This window comes from Hesperophylax consimilis, chromosome 5 (genome assembly GCF_061612785.1).
Source record: "Hesperophylax consimilis isolate HC1 chromosome 5, BYU_Hcon_1.0, whole genome shotgun sequence".
Classification (NCBI taxonomy): Eukaryota; Metazoa; Arthropoda; class Insecta; order Trichoptera; family Limnephilidae; genus Hesperophylax; species Hesperophylax consimilis.
In genome coordinates, this window is record NC_142840.1 from 14,943,753 (window position 1) to 14,955,508 (window position 11,756).

The window sequence follows — 11,756 nt, forward strand, 5'->3', positions numbered from 1 at the left end:
TCAACAATCTGCTGAAAATTTTTTCGCAGAAAATATATTCCATGAGCGATTTAATGTACGCATACTTTATTCTTCTTGTAATGACGAAGTGTTTTGCGAAACCCTTGAACTTTTTGAAACTATACCCACGTGGTTTGGAACGCCTGAGGCAACGGGTGGAACATTTGTGACATCATTATTCAATGTTCTTATGCGAAAAGAATTACGCATTCAGTTTGAACCGTAATTAATTATTGTGAAAAAAATCTTAACAACCCAGGGCATTAAACAAATGTATTTTTTCGAAGGGTTTTGGTAGGAGTCCACGCACGTCCTCACGCTCGTAACTAAAATGGCATACGACACGAATCTCTGATAACAACAAAATGGCCCATTTGCTGTAAAAAAATGTTAACTTTTTTTAACCCCAGTACCAGAATTCGACCCCAGCTGTAAGGAAGGATCCTATAAAATTTCGTAACAATACCCTTAGAGGACGGTACACTACCCTCGTTCTACCCTAAATAATTTAAGGTAGCTACTCGCATCCGGCAAAGTTGTTTTTATAAAGGAACAAAATAATGACGATACAGTCTCATAACCTACATAATCTGTACATAACTAGCACAACATGCACGATTTCTCAATTCACAATATTATTGAAGTCTGTAACCTAAAAGATAAACGGCTTAATTTATAAATAATAAAGTGAGCCGTAAACTAGCAGGTGCTTATTGCTTACCGAGCATTTTTAAACTTTATTTCATCGGGAGCACAAGTCCATAGGCTTTCAAAAAGCCTAATTCTTTCTCTTCAAAAATATATGGTTAGACTGGAAAATCTGCAATCTTTGCAGTAACAAATTATGGAAATAGACCTTGGTGATCTTTAATGCTAAGGCATGTTGTCCGATTTGATATTGAATTTTTAAAAACATCAAATCGAAATCGGAGGCGCTTTTGCATGGAACATTTAAAAAATCTAATACGAGGACGACTTCGATCCTCGGCACAGCAGATAATTTCAAAATAATTTAAATTAAACAGATTTAACGTCAAAATAATACGAAGACGAGCGTAAAAGAGAGGGAATTAAGATGAATAAAAAAATACATTTTTTTAATATGAAACCGCACAACTGTTTCAATCCTGTAGGCTGGAGCCAGTGAGACTACGGCACCTCCGATTGGAGTATATTGTGAGGTTGAAGGTAGCGGGGAAAGGAAGGAGATGGGAAAGAAGGAGATGAGGAAGTACCTGGCTATTGAGATCTAGTCACCAAACACGGCCTAAGACATTCACAGCAACGTTTCAATTCTAAATGGTGGTCTTACACCAGGGCGATACTGAGTATCTTCCACTCTAGAACGTGCCGCAAATATACTAATAGTGCAAAACACATCTAACCTGATGATGGAGACTGACGCTGTTCGAAACGCTAAAGGAGGAAGCGTAATACGGCATAATCACCTAAAAACGTATCACGAACACACATCGTTTTTAAAATCAATGAACCCAGGAAACTAATTTCAATATTAAATTAAGTACTTAGATGTAAATTACTCATCGGGTCGGGAATAATATTTGTGGGAAGGATTAGAAAAATATGAGCAAGACAACTTCTTATTTCAGCCGTTCCTTGTTCTCATGTCAAACATATCACTCCTCGCCGCCGGGACATCACATTATTTAGGTAATAAAATGTATGGCACCCATTGTTCTGTCTTTGTCGGAAATTCACTGCATTTGTTATATTATTAATTATTACGTTCGGTTATTCCATAGACATAATAAACAGTAGACATGCCATAACGTTAGAGTAATAGTATATTATTACTCTAAGGCCATAACACAAACCAAGTCACAATTATTTTGGCGCCAGGAGCGTTCAGGATGTCTTAAGGCGATGCCATACGTAGTAATGCAAAATCATGTGTTTTTGGTTTGAAAATTTTGTCGCCTAGAAATGTTTCAGATGCTTTAAATAAATACCACGAGTATAATACATCTTGGCCTTTGAAATAATTGAGTATTTTTTACATAAGTCTTTTTGTAAGCCCAGAAAAAATAATGTATAGGCCTATGAAAACTGCTTTAAAGTTCGAAATCTGCTACTTACGAACCCATTTTCGGTTATGATTTTATTGTATAATGTGGTAAATTAAGTTATTTATAAAATGATCGGAAAAAAATTAAATATTTATGCCTGAACATCCACAAAATAAAATAAAAGACACTTTTTGGCCATGTTTTTTTCTTGCATAAATCAAAACAGGCGGATGGTGTTAGCGGAAATTTAAACCTTATCGCCATCTACGTAAGGGTTGTTATTGATAGCGGCTCAATTTAAAATATTACAGGACGTAGTGCATCGCCTTAATAAACAACATCATTCTTTCATTGAATCAAATAACCAGACCTTGGGACTTTTCTGCCCAAGGTCTAAACTCTAAATATACGTTTCTAACCGAACCTACTAATACTATCAATAAATACAACAGAAAAAAAAATCAGGTATGTCACTGTAATAAAATAAACAGATAATTATGTTTGTGTTTAACTCAATCAAATTAAATAATGTGGTTATTTTTTATTAAATTAACATTGATAGTCATTTCTTTTGATTTCTAATGTTATCTATAACTCCGTGGTATTATATATTTTACGTTACTTAATTTCAATATTTAATTATTTATTCAAGGATACAATTGCTGCTAGCAATTCGCGTGTTTTTATAAAACTGACTAGCTCCGGGTTGTTGGAACGTATCACATAAAAATAATGATTGCAGATAAAATTGATGTTTTTATTTAAGTAAATCATCACTTCACCGCAACCTTCAAATCATTATAAAGCCTTACAACCAGGGGCATGCAGTCTATATAGGCACACAAGCACTACCTACCCTACCTTAATCGCGTAAAGTAAAATAATTGCAAGAAACCAATCCACACATTAAAAAATACGCGCAAAGTAAATTATGCCGCGCGCGCTTCACCGACCGCTGTAGGGTATCGAAGGCTGAATCTAAATATGCAAAAGACTTTTGTCTAGAGAATTTTGTCTTCATTCGACGTAAAAAAGGACGACTCGTTTGTTTTAGTGTCGAAAAAGGCTGTGCCTTTTAGAACAAATCCCAAACGCAGCAAGTTTTTTTTAAATATGGAATGATTCGCAATTTTTAAAAACTATGTGCAATCCACTATTACAATAAAATACAATTATAATTCGTACAATCCATAAACAATTCTTCAACTTTTATTGAATAATATTTTACAGTTATAGTCATTACTAGGAATCAGTTTAGTACTTCTTTTCGAATGCCTAGCGGGATATTTGAAAATAAAACAATGCTAATGAAGATTCAGTTTTAATTGGTAAAATATGACGATGTTTTTCAAATCTGATCCGGAAACGCTTGTTTTCGTAGCTTATGACAGCAAAATAACAGAGTTGATTTCTCGTTAGGTTGTTTGTGTTTGAGGTAAGTAGTTCCTCTTATAAATTCTGCTACTTATCATAATTAATCCAAAATGTATGGTTCCCGTTTGAATGAAAACACAAACTTTTATTTTTATCAAAATAAAAATATATTACCTTACGCTTAGGCTATGCTTATTTAGTAAGGGTGTAACGTAGTAGCGTAGTAACCGTAGTTTAAACGCATATCGAGATACTGATTATTACTACCTATTGCCCGGTTTCGCCCACATTTTCAACAAAATATTTAAAACGCATTGTCCTATTTGTAGATAGTTCAACAATCGATATTTCAAATCTGCATCACTCGTGATGGAAAGGATGTTGCAGCTGAAAATAAGTACTTGGGTAGACAAAAAAAAGTTTTAGATTACGAGTTTTTGTTCCTGAATCTTACACATTATCTGTATTTTAGTTAAGATTATCTGCAACATTAATAAATCTAAACCTAAACGAAACAAAATGAGAAACAGAAAATAAAAATGTTACTGTTGCAATTGGGGATCGAACCACTAACCACGACAACATTCTAACCACTAAGTTATTAAAACCAGATTAGTTTCTGTCACTTTTTAAAGATCTCATATTTGAATTAGAATTCTCATATAGAATTATTACCAATATTTTCTTCAAATAAATCCATTTTTTTGGCTGATATCTTTTTGTATGATTACAAAATACTACACATACATATTTGTACCTCAGATAGTGTTGCGGATATTTATGTATCGGATTTTTTAAATTTATTTATACGGGACACCTAGTAACTTTTCTATGTTTGACATTTTATCTGTGAGTAAATCTGTTTGTGTGTTCCATTTCCGTACAAAAAACATAATATATGTTCAGATAGATCAATAAACGCTGATTCTGAATACATAAGTTACATTATATGTATATTATTGTACAAAGACACCATCACATTAAAACACACCGTTTGGTCGGTACGACTGAATCTGATGATTCTAATAGGTCTGACATCACAACCAGTCTACGTGAGTAATATATCTATGGTCTTCAGTGTCTTTTTTATTTCCTAGTAATAATGTAGGTTTTTAAACACCGGTATTAAAACTATAACAATAAAAAATAATGCTATTCAAGTGAGAAGGTAATTATTGACAAAAAACAAGGGTTTAGTATTAAGAAGGTAGGCATTTTAGTAGGTACCTAATAAAAAGCTTTTATTTTTGATTTATTAAATTGGAGAAAATCAGAAACAATCTTTTTTGGATGCGAGTTCTACTGTTCACAATTAATGTTATTATCTTCTAATTCATTTTTTAATATTACTTTGATAAAACCTTCAAAGTTATTCCAATAAATTAATTTAGTTATATCACTATGTTTATCTTACTTAAGTACGTGATATCTAGAAATCCAGTAACGATAAATTATAATTAGTAATAGAATACAATCTTCAAAATAAGAAGTGCTAAAATAAGAGCAGATGAACTTAATTTTTTTAACAGAGTTGAAGGTCTCCCTCCCACGAAAGTAGTTTTTGTCTGTTATTTCAGCCAAATCTCATGTTCGTTTCAAATGAGCCAGTTCGCTATTTGAACGAATGCCAAAACACGTAATAAGCGCCTAATTTCCCTAGGAAGAAAGTTCGCCTTGGCCTTGACAATCTCAGTGATCGGAGCTTTCATTATAGTATCTTTTATATTGGCAAACTTTATCATTATAGTATCTTTTATATTGGCAAACTCTATCATTATAGTATCTTTTATATTGGCAAACTCTATCATTATAATATCTTTTATATTGGCAAACTCTATCATTATAGTATCTTTTATATTGGCAAACTCTATCATTATAGTATCTTTTATATTGGCAAACTCTATCATTATAGTATCTTTTATATTGGCAAACTCTTATCATTATAATGGTAATAGGTGTATTTTTGTATATTATCCGTTAGTAAATAATACAATATAGTGTTTTGACTGTACACTACAGAATGTGCTAGCGACTTAAATGGATGTATCGACTTTGAAATCAAATTTAGGTTATTTTGGTTGATTATTACGATTGGATCAAAACTGGCCGTGTGCAAAAATGACCAATCCGTTTGATAGATTCTCCAATTGATTGCAACATTTAAAATACACTATAAGGTATCACTGGGTTTGTTCTAGGGTATTTCAAGTGAAGGTGCTCCGAAGAATTAGTGTCATTGATTTATTCAACATCGATGCATATTGGGACGTATTTAACCATGTTGTGCTAGTCGTTCTTTTGGCAGTATAGTATGTAGTATGTACCAAGCCATCTGTCATGTATTTATAAGGTTGGCACTACTGGTGTGTCACTGGACAAACGCCTTTGAACCTGTATCAAGTCGAAAATAAACTTATCACAAGTAAACCGTCTTTTATCACAAACTTCAGAGATATTACAACACAGCATCCTAAAAGAAGAACAGTGATGTTGGGCGGTCCAAAGCTTTGTGTTCCCCACCCAGATTTCGACGATTCAAACCTTTACTAGCTAAATCCTACATCATTGCATAAGCCACATTTGGATGGTAGGTGAAATCGAAATATTATCAGGTTGTGCGCATCTGGGAATGTTTGTATTATTTAAAAAATAAAATACATACTGTTTGTTGCTCGTATAAAATTTTTAAAAAAGTTCAGTTAAAATTAATTATTACGAGTTAGATATCACCCCTCACAAAAGTCTCATCCAGAATCACATGTTGACATTGCTAACCTCACATTTGGTTTAAATAAATATTATTTCATTCACCAAAAAGTAATATTCACCTTCCGAGAACAACGAAGGGAAATAATTATTTTTTTCAATGTAAAACCAGCAGACAAATTTGTCTGGTGTGGGTCATTCTATGGAGAACGGAGTGGGTGGTGGTCGTATGGAGGGAGCTGTTAAGACGGGTCTTGAAGACACCTGAATTTGACGATTTAGGTAAACCAGGTGTTCATTTTCGCCGGTGAAAAAACACGAATCATGAACAAGAACATAAGTTCGTCCATGAACAAGTCTTTGAATAATAATTTCTACGAGCCGAATGTCGAATCACGGTAACCCAAGAGAGGCGACCATTTCCGGATTACGAATAACCTGACACTAATTGAATTCATCCAACTTCCAGCATTATAATAGTGGCATTTATATAGTGCAGTTTAGTGTCATTTCACTTCAAGTGCGCTTTACTATAACAAACTTAAAACGGTAATTTAGTATCGGTGGTCATGTTCTTAACATTATTCCTACAGTGTGCCTTACCCACAAGTACAGGTTTAATATTATAACACTAAATATTCTTTTTATACAAAGTGATGACAAAACTTAAAATAACAATAACAGCAGGACAGTACAATACAAGAACATTAAAACTAAAACATAATATAAAACAGGAGACAGTTTGTGCTCAGAAATGAGAATCTTCTGGGCAGACATTTTAAAAAGGTACAATAAGGAGACAACCGAAACCAAACAATTACCGGAAGTTTTAGAATATGACTTATTATAAAATATTGAAAAGAAGTTTATAAGCGAAATATGATGGAGGACTTGGCTAGGAGAGGATTGAACCCGTAACGACTAGGTGGAAAAACTAGATGAAACTCAAAGAACAAAATTCTCTCGAATTACTGTTTACTATACAACTATGTTTTATCTTTATCACCCAAACTCTATTTTAAATCAATATGTAACCACTGAAATATTATCTGTTAGTTTTCAGATTTCTAGAACCAAAATGTTTAAAAATTGTTTTTTTTAAACGAGAAGAGATTTTTTCATAAATTAATTCTACACGGAAAAGGATTTTATATTACAATCCCCGGCGTTAAGTGTTATCTCCTGTGCAAATTCGGAATTAAAAAAGCGTTCATAAAAACAGATTTTTTAGCACGAATACATTACGTTAGGTAGGTACAGATCATTGGTCGATGATACTGATACATAATTTTAGACATTTTTTTTTTAAAGAAAAAAAGAAACATTGCTGGGTTACGAATTACCCGACAATATTTGAAAATCTCCTACTACAACCACAACAGTAAGCTGAACATGTTGCTTGTGTTGTGATAAAGGACTTAGCCAGCCGAGGAAATGAACACACGACGCCTGTGTGGGACAAATGCGATGTTAACTCAGCCACCGACCGGTCTGACACGAAGTTTTGCGCAGGCTGATTGAGATATTTTTTACTTACATTATTATCGCCTAAGGGGAGTGTTTACGAGAAAAGAAGATGTGGGAAGAGAAGTTATAAGAAATGTGAAGGAAGCCAAATGAATGATGAACAATTAAATCATGTTATCGACCTGGGCGAAAATGTTATTCCAAATGCCGGCGTGCGCAAGTAAAGTTTATTTGATTCATTTATTTTATTTCAAAAATTACTCGTTTAAAATTACATATAGTACATTTGCGGCACGGTTCAGAGTGACAGATACTCTCAATAGCACCTTGGTGTTTCAGAATTGAAACGTTGCTTGAAACGGCTTTGGCCGTGTTTGGTGACCAGATCTGAATACCCAGGAACTTCCCCACCTTCCTCTCATCACTACCTTCAGCCTTAAAACATACCCCAATTAGGGATGCTGTAGTCTCACTGGCTCCAGACGATTGGGAGCAGGAGGGAACTCTAGTGAAATCACAAAAAAATGAAGTGTTACAATAATATGACCGGTCAGTGGCCGAGTTGGCATCGCGTTTCGGTCTCGCCCAGGCGTAGTGTGTTCAATTCCTCGGCTGGCTGTGTCCTCCATTACAACACAAGCAACATTTTCCGCTTATTGTGGTGGTAGTAGGAGATTTTCAAATATTGTCAGGTTATTCGAAACCCGGGAATGTTTGTCTTTCGTTCGTTTGTCTAATGAGAGTATCTTCCACTTTGGAACGTGCCGCAAGTATATAATTTTAAATAAATAAAAAATGTGAACTAACGCAAAGTAATCAAATAAAAGTTACTTGCGCACGCCGGGATTTGAACCCGCGACCTTCGGCTTGCTAGTCGAGAACCTTACCCCTCGACCACGGAGGCCGTCAAACTGTTTTTAATAAATCGATAAAGTAACAAGTGATAATATTTTTACCAGATCATTATCCAAGATATTATATATTTGAATGCGTAATTAGTTTGTTTAAATTTCATAGAGTTAAATCTTGACAGGTAAAGTCAGATTTACGATAAGGGTCTGCGTTATAGTTAGTTATAAGCGTTATTTATTTATTAGCGTTATTTACTAACAAAATATCCCGTGATATTACGCGGGTCTCCGACTCCGATAGACTTCTATAAAATTGGTAATGTATCTTAGTTATTATTATAATCCGTTGAAGGTGGTAGGCGTTCAAATCTGGGTTCCTACCTACTACCTACGTCATTGTGCAAATGGAAAGGCAAGGCTAGGAACCGACCATTAAATATACTACATCGATATAAAATTATGCTAATGTCACGGCAAAGGCAAGACCATGATTTTATTTCAATATCGGAAGTGGAATATAATAAATAATTGCAATAATTTAATTGGTTATAAAATCAAAAATGAGGGTTAGGGTACATGTTGTGCCACCTATCTTTAAAAATAATAAAAATCGATGGTAAACGTTTCTAAGCACTTCAGATTTATCTCGAGTTGCAAAACATCTCGATATAATCGCTTTAAATACTTAAATCAGAGACTATTCCAATACTCAATTTATTGTACCTGCATCTTGGTAAATCGTCTTCCTGTATAATATTTTTCCCATGCACCCATCGACTTGGCAACAGCGCTTGCAACACCATCATGTCGGCTCCGGCTCTACACGGTACCTGCCGGTAAACAGCAGCTGACCGGTTTTCAGGTCTTTGGTTCTGGAGACTGATTCACGATCAAAACAAAGCGGCCATCTTCGTTTTGAATAATTAAGATGCACGAGATTCACGTCCTTCATCAAAATTCACAACATCTGCGTCGTAACTGCGAAAGAACTATAATAAAAACAACCTACAAGAAGTGGGATTTGGTTGGAATGAAGAAGGAAAGTCGAATCACACTGCAACATCTCATTAAACGTGCTTCCCAGGTTTGATTGTTTATTATACCTAGGAGAAATAAGACAAAACATGTATAAAAAAACATCCGACGGGTCTGGAGAATTTCAAGTAACAAAAAAGAGTTTCCAAACACTTCCATATTAGTATGGACGTAAATTTTGGTTTGACTTACCTTATTAGAATGCCGGAAGAAATCAGAGGTATGTTTTCCTAGAGTACTATCACTTCACCACAAAAACACCCTTTTCTCACTTGCACTTGGTAGAATTATCATAAAATGTATTCACAACTGACAGTAAACAAACTTTCAATACTCAAAACAACCACATTGATGGCTGAAAACAAAGTTTTGAAAAGTTTCACACGATACAAATCATTTGAGGTTATTTAAAGGTTCGAAACGTAGTTTTTTCACTGTAAACTAATAAATAACTGCTCACAAGAAGCTTTGACTCGGAGTTTATGAAGAATTAAGAGTAAAAAAGTAATTTAGAGTTAGGAAACGATCATGAAATATAGTTTGTATGTAATTTCGAGAGCCGACGGGCGAGCAAATACCGCTCCGTTCAACGCGCGACGCGAACTAGCAGCAGGAATTCATAGAAGCCTACCTTTGAAAACCATAGAGATGGAGACAAGACTTCCTTAATACTTGCTGTCTCTTTCTCGCGTGCGGGAACTTGATTGCAAGTCTCTCTCACGTCGGCTTTTAGCTGAGATAACTTTATTATTTCAAAGTTTTGGATCGGTGAAGCTTTGCTAAGCTCTCTTTTCGAAAAGTTGTGTCATTTTATCGGAGGAATTTTTATGAGTAAGCTGTGGTAAATCATTATATTATTTTTCTAATTTCAAACTATTTTTAACAAGTAGTATCTACTTAATAACAATAAAATGTAATTGGATAATTTGTATAGAGCCGTTTTTGTGAAAAATCACCTCAAGGGCGCTGTAAATAGATATCAACCATTTTTAACCTAACAACTCATATTGGTCTCATATAAATCGTCCTCTCATGGTAAAAAAATTATCTTAACGGCGGCGGGGCGTTAGAAAGAGAAACACAACACGTTTTTAACTAAAATCCAGAAGTTAACCACAAAATAATGCAAATATGCACATCTATGAATCCCAAGTTTCCTACCGCGATTTGAGAAAAAAAAGGAACTTTTTTTATTATTATAATATTTTTTTTATCAATTATTTTTCTATAAACAAACTCAAAAATTAGGTAACCGCAATGTTTATAATAAATTTGTCTTAAGAAATTTGTGAGTTTTTTTTTCCATTTTTTGGTTGTCGGTAATTTTTGTTCTAAAAAACGTGAGGTGAGCATAGACTAAATACATCAATGGAGGTGAGCCATTATTATTTTTTTTTGTTTTCATAAAAAAATTAAATATTTCAAAAATTATGTGATTATTTCGAATAGTAAAATTTGGAAGCTTATTTCACCATCTTTCAAAAAATATTTTATTTTTCGGATACGTTCATTAATATTCCATTTATTTCTATTGTATTGCAAAGCGGAAATTTTCAGGCCTTCTGACAAAATATGCCAGAGGCGTGAGTGGTTGAAAGATGAATAATATCAATTTATTATATGTAAGTACATTATGAAAAATAAAATTTATAGTATAATCGACATTCTGCCATTGGTGTTTCTGCATAAAAATACTAAACACTCTAAAATCACAATAATGTCTATATTTATACAATTAATTTGTAAATAAGTAGCCGGAACATTGTTTGAACTAAGCTTAGTGAACTGAAATATTTAAAAACTTTTCATAGGAACATACTGTAAAAATATTGAAACATACTCCCGAAAAAATCCCTGAACTACCATTGAAACAATGCTCCCACAATTAAAACTGGCACAACAATAATTGATTTTAGTGCGTAAAAATATATTTATCATGTCCATTGTTAATTAATAATTGTGACAAGGGGCGTAACACAGAACACGGTAGGTGATCGCTACGCCATAGTGGCGGCAGGTGACCTATATCTCAAGGAGTGCAATAAAAAATCGTAGGTAGGTACTTCTTTTTGTACACGAAATTCAATTCACGATCTTTTTTGGTGTGTGAAAATCACGTCGATGGAGGAAATACATCGATAAAAGGGTTCTTAAATTCTGTAAGAGGCGATATAAAGTAGGTAAATGAGATGTTATTGGCGTCCAGACTGTAGACGTGCACAAAAACATGTTTTTTTTTAGTTTTGGAGCTTACTAGATGACCGATGTATTTATGGGTCTGGGCGAACGGAAAATT

At 33.9% G+C, this 11,756-nt stretch overlaps 1 protein-coding gene across 1 annotated transcript in view; it reads right to left on the minus strand.

The window, feature by feature from the left end:
- LOC149423568 (fat-like cadherin-related tumor suppressor homolog) overlaps nucleotides 1-10,049 on the minus strand; it is a 525,483-nt gene extending 515,434 nt beyond the window's left edge. Inside the window, exon 1 of the mRNA XM_089631647.1 lies at nucleotides 9,653-10,049. The gene's annotated coding sequence lies outside the window, so the exon portion shown is untranslated. The remainder of the gene's footprint in view (nucleotides 1-9,652) is intronic.
- Between the last annotated feature and the right edge of the window lie 1,707 nt (nucleotides 10,050-11,756).